The 17,251-nt window shown below is 39.8% G+C and overlaps 1 pseudogene; it reads left to right on the forward strand.

The window, feature by feature from the left end:
* LOC125261835 overlaps nt 1-16,195 on the forward strand; it is a 58,376-nt pseudogene extending 42,181 nt beyond the window's left edge.
* The last annotated feature ends 1,056 nt before the right edge of the window (nt 16,196-17,251 follow it).

Raw genomic sequence — 17,251 nt, forward strand, 5'->3', positions numbered from 1 at the left:
TCCACAAATGCCTCAGTAAAAGAAGAGGCATATCATGTGACAATCAAGGAACTAACAGAGGCAAGAGATCGCTAAATATGGCTATTCAAAACACTTTTGAAGACAATAAATACACGATTGAGATGATGAATGCATGTATTGCCTCTGAATTTGCGTCTGAATAGCGCTGACTCTGTGGGCGTGGCCGCATTAGTGGATAATGAGCTGAATCACAGACTTCTGACATGGCTCTCTTTTCATACAGATTACATAAACACAGAAGGTTTGTTTTCGATTTGACTTACATGTTTTAAAACCTGACATCTTAACGTTTTTTTAGACATAAGTGTAATTTTTTTGTCATTAGTATTCACTAAGTTACAGTTCATTTTCTAAGAACTATCAGATTGGACTTCGTTCAGAGGGAGACGAGAGATCACGCATCATGTTAGTTTTCTTTATTTTACAAAAAGCACAACATTTTGTTTTTATTCTAAGTGTGCACAAATAAAAGAAGATATTCCACAGATTAAAATGGTGTATAACTCTTAATTGTATGTGCAACATTGACGGAGTATTTTGAGTCTCTTTCACACTGATAAGAAAAAACCACGGTGGTATCGCCGGCGATACCTTCAGACCTCAGAGTGTTAATGACAAAAGTGTCATTACACTGTATTCAGCACAAACTAGGCTACCATAATATGTGAGGAACATGTATGCACATGTTTGTGTTTTTGAAGGAATAACATTTATGTGTGGTTATTGAAAAAACAAAAAAAATAAGTCACTGAAATAAGGCCAAAAATATATATTAAATCTGTGTTTACAAGACTTCTGGGTTTTGGAGGTTGTAGGCTAGAGTTTTTGCTTCAAAATTATGTAAAAATTATAATGCCTACTTGTTCATATAAAACAATATATTGATTTAGTTTTTGCAAGACACTTTTTGTCAAGAAACACAGTATGCGTGGAGGCGTGAATCATCATGAATAATGGCTCATTTACACCTGAGAAGACAAAAGAATTGCATAATAATGACCTGAAATGACTTGCATATTAATGAGGCCTTTCAGTCAGGTAGGCTGTGAAAAAAACCTCTGTAATCATGTCTCAGCTCAATTTAAAATAATGGTATTCTATTATATTCTTTAAAATATAATGTATTTCTGTGATGCAAAGAGTCTGAATATAGGCTTTTAGTTTAAAACCATGCACATTTGGAGAAATATTGATGGATTCTCATATGTTTATGTCAATTTTCTATACAGAGGAGTTATATTTATTCTATATTCATTGTCATAACTATGAGCGCTGGTGTTTTCAGGTGATACTTGCAGCCGGAGGGCGCTCTGTACACCTTTAGTCCACAAATTATTCTAAAGAAGAAGAGGACATTTCAGGAATGGTGTTTTCAATTCATGCTTGTAGCCGGAGGGCGCTCTCTGTACACATTTAGTCTACAAATTATTCTACAGAAGAAGAGAACATATCAGGAACTAACGGCATGTCTTCCAAAGGTTGTTAACCATGGCTTTTACATACAGATAAACACTTTTCAAGACAATAAATACACGATTGAGACGATGAATGCCTGTATTGACTCATAATTTGCCTCTGAATAGCGCTGGCTCTGTGGGCGTGGCCGCATTAGCAGATAATGAGCTGAATCATGGACTTCTGACATGTGCCTCTTTTCATACAGATTACATAAACACAGAATTTTTGTTTTTGATATGACTTCCACGATTTAAAACCTGACATTTCAACGTGTCTTTAGACATAAGTGTAATTTTTTGTGATTAGTATTCACTAAGTTATAGTTTATTTTCTGAGAACTATCAGATTAGACTTTGTTCAGAAGGAGAGGACAGATCATGCATCATTTTAGTTTCCTTTATTTTACAAAAAGCTCAACATTTTGTTTTTACTCTGAGTGTATACAAATAAAAGAAGATATTCTATAGTTTCAATTGATATATTACTTATGTTTCTATGACAAAAAATGACGGAGTATTTTAAGTCTGTTTTGCTGCAATGTGAAAAAAAACGGCAAAACGCGCCGGCGCGTTTTCAGACCTCAGGGAGTTAATTTAAATAAAAATACCAGTAAATAAAACTAAAAACTTACACACATTATTGATCTATAAATTTGGTTATTTTAGTACCCCTGTTCACTCCACAGAAAATCCCTAAAATTTATTTTATTCAGAACAGAAGAAGAACAAAAAATATGAAGCTATAATATGTGACCCGTCACGGAAACCAGTGACACTAATCGGCAGCACAACTATCGAGCAAAATGAGAAAGAAGCATTTTTTTCAAACTTGGTGATTTTCGTTTTTTTGCAGAATCTGTTAGTTGAGATCACGAAGAAGCCTCTCCGTGTTTGAGATAGCAGTATTGGTATATTTAAAAGCATACATTTTGAGGTTGAAATCGGCTTGTTTTTCTGAGATTCTAGCACGCAGTAGGGGCGTGTCATTGTCTGTGTGTATTTCCATACTGGATAAGCCGGCTTTTGTTTCTTTTGTTATTGCCCCTGCCCTCCAAGGGAAGCGTGGCTACTTATTATGCAGCGCTCTGGCCGGCTCTAGCTGATATCAAAATTCAATGAAGATGGACGCCGCAAAGATTACCGCAGATGAGCTGAACCGTGGCCGTTACACCAAAAATGTTTTGAAGTACTTCTTCGACAAGCCGGATGCTTATGAACAAGCGCTCACTGATTCTGAAGACGATCTGAGCGAAGATGAAAGCGGCATAATAAGACTGAATAATATCCCTAATCTACAACTGAGCGAAGATGAAGATGAGGAAGAATGTATCTGACTGGCGTCAGACGAGTTGGACCGTAAGATATCAGAGGCTACATCGATAGTAACATTTACTATAGTAAGTGTTTCCCACGTGAGGTACTTTGTGTTTTATGTTGCCATGATGTTCACGCATGCATCTACGGTACCTCAGCATTTCACAGACACACCGAGAAATGACTGATTACATGAGCCTAAGCTCTTTTCAATAAAATCCATGCAAAAGTTAATATCAGATCATTTTAGAATACAGTATAGGATGTACCGAATATTCTTCAGTTTTATGCAAAACAGTAATATGACAAATAGAATATCAGACCTCTGTCATATAACAATAATAACATTAATGTTATAATCAATAATAACATTAAAAATGATGGCCAGATTTTAAAGGAGTGTCTTGCAACATGTTATCTACAATTCACAAGTTCAAACAGAGTTTTGACAAAAAAGGTTTTATAAAAAGATAAAACTCACATATTTCAGCCTCTAAATCATTTTTATAAAAGTAAAAAAATAAATAAATTACTGACATTTACAATGCACATTATCCTTTATTATTAGGGAGCTTTACAGGGGGTATGGCTTAACTAAATGAGATGTAAATGAGCCCTATTGTCACTCCCAGCAGGTGAGAACTGCACAATCTTTAGAGGCCATTTTCTCCCTTCTGAGCTTTTTTGAGTGCCTACCTTTAAATGGCCATGTGTTACACATTGTTGGAAAGCTTGGAGACTACACTTTCAGAATCTGTGAATAACTCAAAATGCCCCAGAACCGACTTGTGTCCCTACTTTCCGTGATTGGTCACATATTATACTAAAGGGGACCTATTATGCCTCCTTTTACAAGATGTAAAATAAGTCTTTGTAAGTATGTGAAGTTTTAGCTCAAAATACCCCACAGATAATTTTGTATAGCAAAATTGTGACTTTTTGGGGTGAGCAAAAACGTGCCATTTCAGTGTGTGCCCTTTAAATGCAAATGAGCTGCTGCGCTCGGCCTAAGAGGGTTGAGCTTCAAGAGCTCTTTCTCCTGTGTCAGGAGTCAGTCAGGACACTCTATAATGTCAGAAACTGCAATATAGTTGCAGTTAATAGAGTTGAGGGAGCATTTTTCTTCTAAAACAAAATTAATCCACCTCATCTTCAGCAGCTCAGATTTCATGAGTAAATGGAAAGAGCTATGTGGATTAATCCATCCAGCTACAGACCACCTAAAATGCTTGGGAGACATTCTCGTCAGTGCAGTAATGGCGGACTGTGTACAACTCGCTGTGAACTCGCTCAGGGCAGTTCTATGTTAAAACGTCTGTCAACATTCGTGGGCAGGGTCTGTGACTAATGTGATGTCACATTGCCAGGAACCTGCAAACGGCTTGTTCTGAGACACTGCTTATGTTTTATGGGGATTAAAAAAAATGAGTGGGTGGATTTTTATCATTTATCATTACATAGTGGTTGTGTACACACACTGCCAACACACATTTATGCCCAAACAAAAGTGAATTTTGCATAAGAGGTCCCCTTTAAATTGCAAATTGAAACACAAATTAGGCTATAGTGGCATTTTTTATAAAGAGGAATTGTAACATTGGTTGCTGAACTACTGTTCATTATGTAAACTAAGGCTTTGTATTTCAGTGTTGTTTCAATATCCACATAAAGCAACATTCTACACATGCACAAAAAAGTGTTTGGTTGGGCGTTTCGCGCTGACTGGTACAGATGTACTCCTATAGCAGACCACTAAACTGTGCAGTGTTCATTTTGTCTGCGTTTTAGTTTGCTGATAAATGCCTAAAATGTAAAGTTAGCAATGCTAGAACTGATATGTAGAACCTGCGTGTGTGTGCGATAAATTGTATTTAATAAAATAAAGATAAATATTTTAATAAAATAATGAAAACTAATACGACATGTCAAATGAGCATATTCGGGTCATGGCGCCAAAGATGTAACCCTCTCTCTCCGTGCACGCTTACTGGTCTCTAGCACCGCCGCTGCTACTCTGTGCTGTGTCGGCTATGTTCAAGGGTGGTGGTAGAGGGAAGGGATGCAGACACAGAGGGGGGTGAAACTACTTAGTTTAATAGCCATTCATTCAGGGACCGTCTCTAAAGTTACAAACAATGTTGGTATACACATTTCTAACTTCAATAGCATTTAAAGAGGATGACATAAAATCAACTATAGTGTGTTCCTGTAAGTGTCAGGCACATGAATTAGCAGTTTATTTCTATTATCAAAAATCTAAAAGATGTGCATCATACCTGTCACCTACATAAACACTTTATAGTTGGTTTTATGACTATAAGTCATTCTATTCAAATGCAATTGATGTTGGAATCGTGTATCGTATGACTTGTGACAGTCTCTAAATACATCTAATTCATGCATGGATTTCTTCCAACAGCACTGAATGAAGTAGTGTGGGCATCTAAAGCCTGTATATGGAACACCTTAAACATCTCAGCTAGGGTGTAAAATTAACACCACATGCCAAATTGCAATTATATGAAAAGGTGTTACTCATCACTGGACCAGCAATTTTTTAATGAATTCCAACAATGCATGGTTGTGAGAACAGGATGTGATTTAGTGTGAATTTAAAATTTTTACATAAATTACGTAATTACATAATTTACATGCGAGCAGCTCATGATCCTGTTTTCAGTGTTTCAGAGTGGCTCGATTCACAGTAAATCAGTGGTCTCAAACTCAGATCCTGCAGAGTTTAGACCCAGCCAGCTCCAACTCACCTGCCTGGAAGTTTTTAGTAATCCTGAAGAACATGATTAGCTGGATCAGGTGTGTTTAATGAGTTTTGGCCATTAAACTCTGCAGGGTAGCGTCTCTCCAGTAGCGGAGTTTCAGTTCACTGCAGTAAATGCTGCTCCTCACAAAATCCTGCAAGTGAGTTTGGTCCACTCATAACATGGATTTGAAAATGCAACGTGCACCAAACATTCCACCAAACAAATCTTCCTAACAATTGAGAAACATTAATTCGCATCACTAGTGTGTTATTGTTTTTAGCTCCCTGCAATTTTCTGCTAAAATAAAATATTTAGTTATTTTAAATTTAATAATGTAATAAAAGGTATTTTAAGGGAAACAAAGAAAAAAATTGTTAGCAAACAGAATTCATTGCAAAGTAATGCATTTGTACTGTTTTCAAATATATTTTATGAAATATGTATACATTCACTCATATTTGTATGCCTAATACGCTGAAAATTACTTAATGTTTCTTATCTTATTCAGTTACAAATTACATGAATTATGTAAATATTTAATATTTTCTAAAATAATGCCTGTTGACTTCACAACATTTTAAAAAAGTAAACAAATACACATTTGTGAATCTACAGATAATACTACCTTCAAAAACAAACTGCACAGGTCAGTAGGTGATAGTGACTGATCTGATTGAACTAAATGTCATGTGGACTGTGTGTGTTTGTAGATTGTCTGGTTGTATGGTGACAGAGGAAGGCTGTGGTTATGTGTCTTCAGCTCTGAGTTCAAACCCCTCACACCTGAGAGAGCTGGATCTGAGCTACAATCACCCATGAGATTCAGGAGTGAAGCTGCTTTCTGAAAAACTGGAGGATCCAAACTGTAAACTGGACAAACTCAAGTAAGTCAAGCAGTAAAGGTTATGATTAAACAACTCCCAAAACATCATTACCATCATCACGTATTATAAACCATTTTGACTTTATTTTTATTAGGGATGCACCCATACCGTTACCAGTATCAGTATACCAGTATTGGTATACTAGTATTGGGCCCGATACCAAGCTCATGTACTTGTACTCGTAAAAATACCCGATACCAAGGACCGATACCTCACGTAACTGACAGAATTTTCCGTGCAGAGATACAACGGCGGCAGCTTCAGAAACAATGTCAGCCCTCAGAGGTGTGGAAATACTTCAAAATTATTGATGACAACCCACACATTGTGAATTGCATACTTTCAATCACAATTCATTATTGATTAGTGAAGGTGGGATAGGCGGAATCACGCTGTATGAAAACAAACATTCTGTGTTCATGTAATCTGTATGAAAAGAGACACATGTCAGAAGTCCGTGATTCAGCTCATTATCCGCTAATACGGCCACGCCCACGGAGGGAGGGCTATTCAGACGGAAATTCTGAGGCAATACATGCATACATCGTCTCAATCGTGTATTTATTGTCTTGAAAAGTGTTTATCTGTATGTTAAATCCATGGTTAGCGACCTCTGGAAGACATCCCGTTAGTTCTTGAATGTCCTGTTCTTCTTTAGATGAATTTGTGGATTAAATGTGCACAGAGCACCCTCTGGCTGCAAATATGAATTGAAAACACAGCATAAAGTGCTCACAGTGATGACAATAAATATTGAATAAATATTACTCCTCTGTATAGAAAATTGACATAAATATATGAGATTTCCCCAAGTAAGTTTTGGGGGGGGGGGGCATGTTCCCATGGGTGGGGAACTCCTGGGCGGGGTCTTGGTGTCGCCAGAGCCTGCTAAGGCTTCAGACCTGCCATGGCACTCCAAGTGCCATGACCCACCATGGCCAGCCAAGGCACCAGTCCCACCATGGCCTGCTAAGGCTCCTAACCAACCATGGCCAGCCGAGACTCCAGTCCTGCCATGGCCTGCTAAGGCTCCAGACCCGCCATGGCCAGCCGAGGCTCCAGACCCACCATGGCCATCCACGGCTCCTGACCCAACATGGCCGCCCACGGCCTCTGACCCTCATGGCCGCCCACGTCCTCTGACCCACCATGGTTGCCTGAACTTGGGCTGTGTGCAACTCCTTTTAAGTGTTAAATATACTTGCATCTCAAAATGCTTTTATGACGCAAAATTAAAGTAAACACAGTCAGTTATGTCTTAAGGGATCAAACAGACAGGACAAACCACATCTTATATTTTAAAAGAGATCTGTGCATTATTGTGAATGCAGCTTATTAGATTTCCCGCTCATCAACAACAGTAAAGCTGAAAAGAGAAAAATCACAAACAGCTCTTGAAAAGAAAATGTTCAAATACTCTTAAATACTGAAAGCACTCTTTTTGTTTGTTGCTTGTAATGTTTTGTTTTTCATTCTTTTTTCCCCCCTTTTTATTATTTACTAGCTTTTTTATTATTTACGAGTCCTGGTTTCACAGACAAGGCTTAATTTAGTTTAGTTTATTTTTTTAACAATGCACACTAATAAACATCACTGTAAATGTGCCAGAATTAGCCAAAAAGGCTATTTTTTATTTGTAGACCCTTGACAGAATGTTTTAGGGTGACTTTTTAACAAAGTCAGACCATCATTACCCACATACACATCATAAAAAAATGCACAGTAAAAAAGTGCTACTTAAATACAAAATATAAGAAAATTATCTGGACAAAATAAAAATAACATAGCCAAGGGCAATTTGTACAAGAAAATCTATTTTGTCAAGAATACAATACTAATGTTGACAATGCTGAGTTGTCAGTAACCATTTTTTGAGATGAAACTGAAAATAAGCAAAAGTATGTAATCTTCTAAATGTTGATGGGATGGAGTTCCATTCCCTTGCAGCTTTGACTGAAAATACATCTTTTGAGAGGAATAATACAGTCCCCTCTTTCCCCATCGCTTGTAGATCAGTGGGCAGTTGTTCTAATATTCACAAACTGTTTTCATGTTGAAGTCAGGCTGTGTATAGTCTTAATCAGTAGACAAATATGTACATATTTAATCAAGTTATCCCAGCTTAGCAAATTGTATTTTTTTAATATTGAACAATGATGAAACTAAACTGATTTTTGAACTGAACTGAGTATTTAGTGATTGTCTATACAAAGACTCCATTGGTTTCAAAGTAGTTATACTAGCTTGCGACCAAGTAGTTAAACAGTAAGTGATATGAGAAATAATCATGGATTGCACATACAATAAAGCGGACTCAGACAACATATAATTGCGAATAAATCTAAAATTTGATAGACTAAATCTGACCCGGTTGCAGACATTTTAACCTGAGCCTTAAATGAAAGTTTGAAATCGATCAGAACACTGAGTTACTTATATTTAGATACAACTTGTAATCTTTCCCCTGATACAAAAACATCTGGCACTACACTTAAACTATTAGTTTTGGTAAAGAACATACTCACTGTTTAGGATTCTTTAAATTCATTTGCAACTTGTGACACACTACTTCCGTGTATATAAATAAGTGTCATCCGCATACATTTGAATGTTAGTGTTAGGACAGACGGTTGGAAAATCATTGATGTACAATGTAAAAAGTAAAGGACCCAGAATAGATTCTTGTGGAACACCAGTGGATATACTTAGAGGGGCTGATTTATAATTTTATATTCTAACACACTGTGTGAGACCTGACAAATATGATTAAATCCATCTTAAAGTATGTGGAGAGAAGTTAAAACCTAATAATTTAGACAGCAGAATTCTGTGGTTTACTGTGTCAAAGCCCTTCCTGAGGTCAAGAAACACAGCCCCGACAACCCTTCCTTTATCTAATAGAGACTTGTCTTTTTCAGTGAAGTAGCAATTTGCCATCTCAGTTGAATAGTTTGCTCTGAAGCCAAACTGCATTGGATGTAAAGCACAAGGACTATTATTCAAGTGATTTGTGCAGCTATCATTTTCTCTACAACCTTTGAGACTATAGGTAAAATATGTTACAGATCCCTTGTTCCCCTGGACTCCATATCCCAAGATCCTCCTGTTCTCCACACCTGCACCCACTTCCTCGTCATCTCCCCATCATCACGGATCACCTGCACCTGGACTCTCTCATTAGCACACCCTTTATATTGCACTCACTCCATTCACTCCTTGTCCGTCGTAAATGTTATGTAGATGTGTATGTTGGGTACTCCTGGCTTGTTTATATTAAAGTATTGTTCATTATAGTGGAAATCTGTATCTGCCTCATCCCTTCACACCAGCATACCGTAACAGAACGACGGACCCAAAACCTTGGATTTCCACTAAACAATGGAGATTTACCTCTGCTCCCCGGCTCCCGCTCCTCCAACGCCTCCCATTCATCTGTCTACCGGCGATCGTCTCATCGGGCTCTTGCAGGTTGGTCGTTCGCTGGAGAGGTATGTGGAGGAGTTCGTTGAGCTTGCTTATTTGTCTGACTGGCCTGAAGCATATTTGATCTCCCTGTTTCTGGATGGATTGGATGACGACACTATCCGTTTTGATGAACCAGATTATCATTTCTCCTTAAGCGAAACTATTAATTTAATTTTGTGTTTAAATGGCTCCAAATTCTTCGTGGACACGGTTCAGGATAAGTGTTGTCGTCCAGTCCATCCAGAAACACGGTTGGCCGGGCCAGTCAGTCAATCTCCGTCTTCCTCCGCATACCCTTCCAGCGAACTCCCTGCCTGCCCCATGCTGGACCCACATTCCTCTACTGGGCCCAGAAAGCGGAGGAGGAAAAAACCTGCCGCTCCAGCCCTCTCCGAGGAGGTTCCAACCTCACACGAGCCGCCAAGTGAGGCGGCCTGGCTTATAGACTTTTGGTCTGAGCCTGCATCTCCAGTCTCCGCCGAGCCTGCATCTCCAGTCTCCGCCGAGCCTGCATCTCCAGTCTCCGCCGAGCCTGCATCTCCAGTCTCCGCCGCCGAGCCTGCATCGCCAGTCTCCGCCGCCGAGCCTGCATCGCCAGTCTCCGCCGCCGAGCCTGCATCGCCAGTCTCCGCCGCCGAGCAAGCAGCGCCAGTCTCCGCCGCCGAGCAAGCAGCGCCAGTCTCCGCCGCCGAGCAAGCAGCGCCAGTCTCAGCCGCCGAGCCAGTATCTCCAGTCTCAGCCTCCGAGCCTGTATCTCCAGTCTCAGCCGCCGAGCCAGTATCTCCAGTCTCAGCCGCCGCCGAGCCCTCAGCTCCAGCCGCCGCCGAGCCCTCAGCTCCAGCCGCCGCCAAACCAGCCGCTCCAGCCGCCGCCGAGCCAGCCACTCCTATGATGAACTTTGTTATAAAAGTCTCCAGCCCTAAGACTGTTTACCCTCCCTGCCTCCCTCTCCCGCCTCCGTCCATGTGTCTCTACACTGCACCTCCACCTCAAGCCCCCTCGCCCAGATCTCCACCTCGGACCTCTGGGCGATTACCTTCACCCCGGCTCCAACCTCCCTCTGCTCTACCGTTGTCCATCAGTCCACTAGTGTCACCAGTCTCCATCCTGCCCCCGTTCACACCTTGGTCACTCGTCAGCCTGCCCTCCCCTCTGGACTGCACTCCTCCGTCTCCGCTCCGTCACTCCGTCCCTCAGCTCCAGTTGGCCTCCTCACTCCCCCCTGTGTTCACTTTGTTGTATGTCGTCTGTCTTCCACTGCGGCCTTCTGGAGCCCCGGCTGCGCTTTGGTCGGCGGAGCCTACAGTTCCGCCATGACCCGCCAGTCCTTCAGCGACGCCTGGGCTCAATGGCTCGAAGGCTTCGGCCCCTGGCCCTCCATGGCTGCCTTCGGCTCCTGACCCTCCATGGCTGCCTTCGGCTCCTGACCCTCCATGGCTGCCTTCGGCCCCTGACCCTCCATGGCTGCCTTCGGCTCCTGACCCTCCATGGCTGCCTTCGGCCCTGACCCTCCATGGCTGCCTTCGGCTCCTGACCCTCCATGGCTGCCTTCGGCTCCTGACCCTCCATGGCTGCCTTCGGCTCCTGACCCGCCATGGCTGCCCACGGCTCCTGACCCTCCATGGCTGCCCACGGCTCCTGACCCGCCATGGCTGCCCACGGCTCCTGACCCGCCATGGCTGCCCACGGCTCCTGACCCGCCATGGCCGCCTTCGGCTCCTGACCCGCCATGGCTTTTGAGCCTGCCCTGGAGACCTCCACTCCAGTCTACTCCTCCCCTGCACCGCATGAGGTCTCCAGGGCGCCCGCCCCCCTCCCGGTTGTTACATCTACGGCGCGAGGACGCGCCTACCGGGAGGGGGAGGTACTGTTACAGATCCCTTGTTCCCCTGGACTCCATATCCCAAGATCCTCCTGTTCTCCACACCTGCACCCACTTCCTCGTCATCTCCCCATCATCACGGATCACCTGCACCTGGACTCTCTCATTAGCACACCCTTTATATTGCACTCACTCCCTTCACTCCTTGTCCGTCGTAAATGTTATGTAGATGTGTATGTTGGGTACTCCTGACTTGTTTATATTAAAGTATTGTTCATTATAGTGGAAATCTGTATCTGCCTCATCCCTTCACACCAGCATACCGTAACAAAATACTAATAGGTCTATAATTATTACCAGACTGAGGATAGCCACTTATAGTATACTTATAATATAGTCACAATAACAGATGACTTCCAAGCACAAGGTAACATCCCATGAGAAACTAAAAGATTGATAGTTTTAGTGATAGGATTAACTAATGACTCACTAAGCTCTTTAAGCATTACCACATGCATACCAAATGTATCCTTTGTTCAGGATTGTTTAAGAGATGTAATTGTTCTTCTGACGTCTAATTCAGAGACTGCCCTTAGAGTAAGTGCTTGTTCCACTGTATTAACTGGATAAACTTCTGTATACTTAGGAGAGACACACTGTGCAATTGTGACTACCGAGTCAACAAAGTAATAATTAAGTGCTTCAGCTACAACAGCTGGATTGTTAGTCAGCTTCCCATTTACCATCAATTCAATTGATGACCTATTTTTTCTTTTATCTCATTTTAAGTAGTTCAACTGATTCCAGATTGTTTTAGAATTACCTCTTGCCTCTTCAATTATTCTCAGGAAAAATCAGCCTTTGCTTTTCTCAGGGTCTTTACCACATTGTTCTGTAATGTAATGAAATGTTGTCTATCATGACTTAACTTTGATCTATTTGCAGTTTTTAAAGGAAGATCCCATTTTTTCATTTGTTCTAAAATATCTGAATTCATCCAGGGGACAGTATGTTTTTTATTTTTAGGATTAATTTTTTTAGGATTAATTCTTTCTAACTGTTTTATCATCCCAATTAATATTAAAGTCTCCCATAATAATGACTTCTTTTTTGAAATCACACCGTTTTAGTAATTGTTTCAAGTTTTCATTAAAAAAAACTGATGTTTGAAGATGGTGGACGATAAATTACAATTAATACAAAAGACATCTGTGATGATAGTATAATATATATATATACAATTTCATTACACTGGATGCCAGTTTTCACATAAATCATAACTCCACTTCCCTTAGAATCAACTCTATCTTTCCTATACAGTTTAAATCCAGGTACTTCTAATGCTACAGACAGAGAATTTTCATGAAACCATGTCTCAGATAAAAAAAGAAACTCTAAATTAGAATCTAATAAAAGATGATGAATTTGATCACTTTTTGATATAATACTTCATATGTTCAAATGACCACCTAAGAGACTCTTTGACTTAACTTTAGGATCCCAAATTGTTCTTGATTGATTTACTGGTTTAAGTAAATCAAGTTGAGTCGATGTGTCTTTGTCTGGTCATGTTTCAATTATGGTTGTGTTGCTTGTTCCTTTGTTGGATTGTACCTGTTTGGATTATTAAAGCTTACCTGTTAATACTCATCTTCATCTTCACATGTGATTACACAACCTGTGTGTTACATCCTAATTAAACTAAGGTCTAGTCATGGCTTAATCTAAGCCCTGTCTTATATTAGTTTATTTAAAAATCTTAACATGCAATTGTTTTAATTAAATGTTTAATGTGTAATTATTTTAAAAAGTACTAATTACTTATGTTTTTTTTGTCTGATTTAGCAGAACTGCATTTGATTTTTTTTCCTTTCAGCATTTCCCATGTTCCTTCATCCACTATGTTGTTTGTTGCTCCTGAGTCATCTAACACAAGTGAGATAGTTAATTTGTCCTTGTTGCTCTCTACTCTTACAACAAATGCAAACTCTTGATATTTCTCATCTGATTCAGCTCTTCTTACTCTCTGTTTTGAGCCTTCCTTTGTTTTACACATTTTTGCAAAATGATCTCTTCCATTGCACTTTCTGCATGATTTTCCATGTGCAGGACATTTATAATCTTTTGCAAGATGACCTGTCTGTCCGCATCTGTTGCAGGTTCGTTCAATCTGTACATCCTTTACTATTTCTCTTTCACTGTCTCTGGAAAAATGGACAATGCCGGCATCTGCAGTTCAACACGTTCGAGTGCGCAAGTGTCAAATCCGTTCCTTCCTCTAGCAATTTTCTATGCACATATTCAGAGTTTCACAGACTCAAAACAGCGTCCCTTATTTGATTGTCCAAAATCACAATCTTTAGCAGCTTGCCTTAAATATGTGACAAACTGTTGCACGGTCTGTCCCGTTTTCTGCTTTAGCTGATAGAACATCTGTCTTGCAAACACCGTGTTTACCTGAGGCACAAATTATGCATTCAGTGCTGTTACTGCCAGTGAGTAGTCTGTTGGCCCTCCTGTGTCGGCGAGTGAGGAGAAAATATCCTGCAAGTAAACATCTGTCCCAGCATGATTTAAAAGCAAGGCTCTCCATCTTTGTTTTGTAGCATCACTTGTATCATCAGTCAGGATCAAACTCTTTCCATCGGCAAACAGTTCAAATGCATTTAGCCATCTTGTCCACCGCACACCCAACATGGCTGGATTGCTGTTACAGTAGAACTTGGCTAAACAAACTGAAAAAAAAAAGTCTTGAGTGAATCACATCTAACTCACTTTCATATTGAACGAACGATTGAGTTCTTGTTTCAACAACCTCGTCTGCAATATTATAACCTTTCCAGTTATTTCAAATCGAACCACTTAAACACCAAATTTAACATGCCATCCATCTTCACTCTTCTACTCATACATGATGGCATTGATGTCACATCAATACACAACAGGTACTGAGACTTGAACCTGCGACCTTTGGGTTACAAGTCCGACTCTATAACCATTAAGCCACAACTGCCCCAATGTGTCGTTTTTTCTTGATTATTTTGTTTTCATTATTACTGAAAGCCAATGTTATAATTAAAATAAAAAATCATTTGATTTTGTGTTTGTTTACTGATTGAATGTGACTCTGTGTGTTTTATAGTGTGGATCATGGAGGAGAATCCAGGATTACAGCAGGGCTACGAAAATGTATGTCTACACACAGACACACACAACAACACACAGCTTCGGTGATTGTTGTGGTGTTATAAATGTCTCTCTTCTTGTGTTCAGATGCCTGTTCTCTCACACTGGATCCAAACGCAGCACACAAGCATCTGAGTCTGTCTGAGGAGAACAGAAAGGTGACATGGGTGGAAGAGTCTCAGCCGTATCCTGATCATCCAGACAGATTTGATAGTTATGCTCAGGTGTTGTGTAGAGATAGCGTGTGTGGACGCTGTTACTGGGAGATTGAGTGGAACAGTAGTGCTAATGTGTCTATATCAGTGTCGTATAAGAGCATCGGCAGGAAGGGATATGGTAAAGAATGTGTGTTTGGAAACAATGATCAGTCCTGGAGTTTGAACTGCTCTTCCTCCAGTTACTCCTTCAAACACAATTCCATAGTGGCTAAACTCCCTGTAGAGTCCATCAGCAGTAGAGTAGGAGTGTATGTGGATCACAGTGCAGGAACTCTGTCCTTCTACAGCGTCTCTGGAGACACAATGATCCTCATCCACACAGTCCAGACCACATTCACTCAACCACTCTATCCTGGGTTTACTGTTGGTTTTAATGGATCATCAGTGAAACTGTGTTGATGAATCAGAACAGATTCTAGAGAGAGTCTACCCATAATGCTTTGAGATGTTATACAGTGTCTTCTTTATTCTTAATTACTTCAATAATGTGTGATTGAAATAACATGTCAGAATAAATGTGTGTAATATATCCAGACAGATCAATGTGTGTGACGATCTGTGTATCTGTGCTTTTCTCAACCTACAGTTGTGTTTTTTACTGTAGCGTCACATCAGTCATTTGTATTATATTATCATTGATTTTTCTCTATTGTTTGTAATAAAAAGCCAAATCATCACTTTTCACCCTACACAGATATGCATAAGTCTGCACATGATGACATAACAGTGGTAAAGCCATATTAAATTATTATAGGATCTATTTCAAGCAGTTAAAGAACATGCCAGAATATTTTTTTAATTATTTATTTTTCTTTTAAGTTTTAAAATGTTTTAATGACAGTATATTCACTGAACAAAAATCAATTATCTTATTTACTAAAACATGTACAAACTTTACTGAACTGATCTGAACAAGTATTTCCTTAGATATCATGCAAATATTACTTTAGCTGAAGTATTTGTGTCAATACTGGGGCCCTTTTTTTATCAATTTTATTTAATTAAATGTAATATTTGAATTGTAACAAATAAAAAATAAATTGTTACAATTGTAATAATCATACTGCACCATTTAGTCTTAGCCCTATTCCTACCCTAAACCTAATCCTACCCATAATTTATCTCTAAAATCAGAGGGGAAAGATATAACGTGAATAACACTGTTGTAGAAGCACCTAACCCTGGTTGCAAGCCTAAACTTGACATAAGCGGTAAACTTGTCCCTCAAATCTGATTGGTTGATTGGAATGTTGTTCTAGGATCAACAAAGATGTTGATCCAGGAACACGTCTTACTTGGCAAAATCACGGTGACCGTGGAGGCAGCACTTCACGCCATATAGAATTACAATAAAATTCGACGGTTATGTGCATGTGAATTCATTACTGTTAGATCAAAATCTCAATAATAGGTAGAATATTTGTAATTCCAGTCATCAGTTAAGAAACAGGCGCCTCAACCCCTGTGATGTGTGGCAGCAGCAGCGCGAGATCTCGGGAGAATGACCAAGTAGACACAGATCAAGTGTGGTACAAAGCATTCTCAGATTTATTCAGGAAGAAGGGTCATATTTATAGACAACAATCTCCAGGATGGCTTGAGCATCCAATCATACGACTTACCATGTAAACCTTACCATGTATGGCATTTCACAAAATATAATAACAAATAAGAAATGTATGTGCGTAAATGTGTGTGTGTCTTCAACTTCTGGTTACGTGTGAGAGTGTCAGTGTGTCCAAGGACTACTGCTTGTTGTTTTGTCTAGGTAGGCACATGAGCTGCACAATGGAAAAATCCCAAGACACAGAGAAAGTCAGAAAGTGAAGCCCAAGAAATAAAAAAATATTTAACAATTACTCTATGCAATAAGCAATCAGAACCCATATTCAGCACATTTATGTTTTCTTATGAGTAATAAAATGCAGTAGTTACAAAGCTTTGATGAACATTTTGTGCCCAAAACGCAATTTGATCCATGACTGCGCTTGTTTTCAAAAAATAAATCAATGAAGCAGTGAAAGTGTTGAAGCATTTGTCAGGAGTTTATACGAGCTAGCAGAGTTTTGTGACTTTGGGCCTACTAAAGACGAGCAGATTTGCGATCACATCGTGATTAGAA

Source organism: Megalobrama amblycephala, unplaced genomic scaffold (assembly GCF_018812025.1).
Source record: "Megalobrama amblycephala isolate DHTTF-2021 unplaced genomic scaffold, ASM1881202v1 scaffold501, whole genome shotgun sequence".
Classification (NCBI taxonomy): Eukaryota; Metazoa; Chordata; class Actinopteri; order Cypriniformes; family Xenocyprididae; genus Megalobrama; species Megalobrama amblycephala.